The following is a 3,914-nucleotide window of genomic DNA, read 5'->3' as shown; positions in this document are numbered from 1 at the left end:
CAGATGCACTCATAGGATCTGAGGGTCCTTTTTTGACAAAAATGTTTGACATACAGTGCAGAGACTCTCTATGGAGTCTTGAACACTGATACAATGTGGAGGAGGATATGCTTTGGCTTTAGTATGAGCAGATGAAGCTCTAGCTTAAGCAGATGAGTGTATCTTATGTTGGGGTGGTGTGGGCACTTTTAATGAAAGCGCAAGCTTCCTCATGTGCAGCATAACACAAAGCTCCATTTACTTGTAAGCCATGGGAAGAACTACATGTAACAGGTTCAATTGGGTTGCAAGACAGGTTGTTGCAGTTGGTGTAGTAGCAAGAGCAAGGGGCTGTTTCCCTCTTTGCCCATTACTCTACATCCAACCTATATTCTGCACTCTTGTCTGGAAAAGAAGAGAAAAACAAGAGCTTGATGAGGAAATTAATACTTACCATAGCAATAGATGAGATGATTGACTCTGTGTGATTGATTGAAGGGAAGAGCTTTACAAGGAAGAAACAATCTTTGCACCATGATTTGTATTAATTCTTGGATGGTGTATTGGATGAAATCCAAGAATCATCAAGCATTAATTGAATAGGTAATAAACCCTAATCTCTACTTAGAAAAAAATTCAAGAAATTGGGAACACTTGTTTAAATTAACTTAATTTTTGCAAAGCTCTGAAGTGGTAGTTAATAATGATGACTTCCATCACAACATGATGCCTCCTTGTTGATACTTTTCATGCTTTAAGCTAATTACTTGACTTCACATGCATGTGATGCTTATCTACTCCATTTAGATCTCTTAATTGAATGTATAATGGCTGAAGTCTAGAGGCTTGACCTATAAATATATATATTCATGCTAGAGATTCTAACCATTCATTCAATTAAGAGATCTAAATGGAGTAAATGCTATTTATTGAGATTGTAACCATGTTTTTGTATTAAAAATGCTATGTTGTAAGGTTCCAATTTAGAGATGTTAATGTCCTCATTGACCATGATCACATGCACTACACTCAATTTCTACAATACCCCATTATATTGTATTATACATACTCATGAATGCTTAATACATACAATTTCAATTTTAGGGGTAGGAATATATTTTACTTAAGGGTATATTATATTTTAAATAGCCATTAATTAATAAGAATCAAAACATACCATTTGCTTCAATACCACATATAATACACTTTATTTCTTTCCTTTTAAGCCAACTGGAAAAAGGCAATTACTTAATAAGAAAGCCTTTAGCAACTATTTTATTCCCATATATCTCCCAAGGTTCCAAAGGATCTATAGTGATAGTATATTCAATCTCATCCCATGATCATATACACTACAAAAGTAGAGTTGAAAGTATATTATGTGGTAGTGATTGAAGTGGAATCTTAATAAGTGTAACACACTTGAACCAAAAGCTGTAACTCAAAAAAGTCAAAAGCAAGAGTGAAACTCCCAAAAAAGTGCTTGAAGAATGAACGCAAAGTGATCGATAAGTGAGTTTCTAGAAAAAAAGACACCAAAAGGACCAACACATGGTAAGTATCATGACACTTGGAAGTGTCGAGACCGAATTTGAGACGTGGCATAGCATGAACACTGATATCAACAATTTTATTCCAGACATAAAATCTCTAAGTTTAAGATCGAGTTTAAAACCAAGTCCAAGATTGAGTTTGAGATCAAATTTGAGATCAAGTCTCAAATGAAGATTTAGATTGGGTCTAAGTCTAAAACCAAGACCGAGGCTAAAACCAAGTTTGATTTTGAGTTCAAGTTCAAATCCAAGTCCAAGTTTAAGGGTGAAAGCCCAAAATAATCATCTCCCGGATTTAGTAAGTCCATGCAAAATAATAGAGGGAAAACTTCAGTGGAACTACACTAGGGAGTCCAAGGCTAAAATGAACATAAATGGGTAAGTCAAATGATTTGGTGAAGTGTTCAAGAGTTAGTTCTAGCTTTCTTAAGAGATCGAATAGTCAATGTTTCTAATACAAATATGGGTGACATTACTTACTTGAATACCTTATATAGTTCATTCAAACCCCTTATGTTAGACCATGGTAAAAAAAGGTGCATTGTTGTTCATGAGCTTTTTCTCTTTATATTTAAACCTTTATAAATTATCTTTTAAGTCGTTCCTTTTAATTGTTTACACTAAAGTGTAATTATGAGATGATCACTTATAGACAAATGGTCTAGTTTTGGAGAGATAGAACCGTGGCATAGGTGGTCTTGGACTACCATAAAAATAACAAAAATAGACATATCCTTAGCGTAATGGGCAAATATGTTATTAGTATTTTTGGGTATCTAATGTGAGATTTAAACATGTGGAGCACTTGGACTAAGTGCAAAGGCAATATGGCTTGAAGGCCACCTTTGGGGTTATGGTAAGTATTCTAAGTTGGGATAAGGAGTTATGGAGGTTGTGAATGATACTCCTTCAAATAGTTAAATGTGTAGTTAAGTGATTGAAATAGAATAGAAAATTTAGTTGTTTACACATGTCTTTTACTATTGTTAATTCATATAATAAAAGAACATTTGTGTTGCCAAGGATATATAAGTAACAATTTACTTGTCTAAGAGTAGCTTTGTCAACTCTAAAGATCATTATACCAGGTATATTCTCAATATCCTTCCTTAATAGAGTTGGCAAACTTTAATGACAAAACAGCTTATCCTTATTTGAGGTCTTGCTCCAATGGTTAAAATATGTTTGTACATATATGGGATGGCTTGAAATAATCTATATCCACATCTAAATTTACAAGCTCCACATCTATAAGGATAGACCTTATGTAGATTTCATATCTCAAGGAGATGCTTGTAAAAACAAACCAACTCATACAATTTACACCATAAATGCTTGTTGTGCTAGAGATAAAAGGTCATATTAGAAAATAATAGATAAACATGAGCTTAATACTTGATTACATGTTAATGTTCTATATATAAAGTTTCTTGACACAACACCCTAACAATACTTCATATTATTCTTTACGATATTGTGTTCTAGAGTGTTGTTGTCCTTTATTCATTTTGGCTACCCAAATCAGAAAACAACTTGTATATAAATGTTGAAAATGGCATGGGAAACTTTTGTAGTAAATATCTCACAAGTAATAATGAAATGAGTCACATGATAAATTATGGTGTGAATATAAAAACCATATGTTATAAGTTTGTAATATATTGCAAAACCACAAAACATAAATATTGAAGATTGGTATAAAACATTTGCAAAATACTCATGGCCTAGTTCTTAAGGTGTTTCATTGGTGTAAATCTATTACTGAATTCATAGATGCATGATTTACAAGAAGAGCAAGATTTGATAATGCCCAAGTTTATGCCAACACTATTCATAGGAATGTTAGTCTATATATAGTAAAGTAACTCTTGTGTAGATATCCTATTGTACACTTAGATCAACCACTCATATATATTTGTATAATGTTGGTTATAAAATTCCAAGGTAAGTTGCAAGATAACCCATGGTCTTGGTTTCTAAAATCTTTATGTGCATCCAAAATATGAATGCCACTACACTACTAAATCTACTTGACCATAAATAATTGTTACAAACCAACAAGATCCTCAAAATTAGAAAATGATTATAATATACAATTAAAGCACCAAATCACATGTGATTCATCACTATCCCTATCTTTAATCTCAACCTAAAGAAGAGTCAAGAAAAACTTATTACTGTATTCATGTTCTTTAAATAGGCTTGACATGTTTAGATATTCAATAAGTTATTTGAAATTGGAAGGGAATATGTAGTGCATTTGAATTTAGAGTTAAACTCTAAACCCATTGCATTGTAAAATGAAAGTTTAATAAACCGCTATGAGCATTAACTCCCCATATCTAGCTGCTGTATGCAAAATACTGTTAGATAGTATCTAGT

Source organism: Selaginella moellendorffii, unplaced genomic scaffold (genome assembly GCF_000143415.4).
Source record: "Selaginella moellendorffii unplaced genomic scaffold, v1.0 SELMOscaffold_0, whole genome shotgun sequence".
NCBI classification, from domain to species: Eukaryota; Viridiplantae; Streptophyta; class Lycopodiopsida; order Selaginellales; family Selaginellaceae; genus Selaginella; species Selaginella moellendorffii.
Note: the sequence above shows the minus strand (reverse complement) of the source record.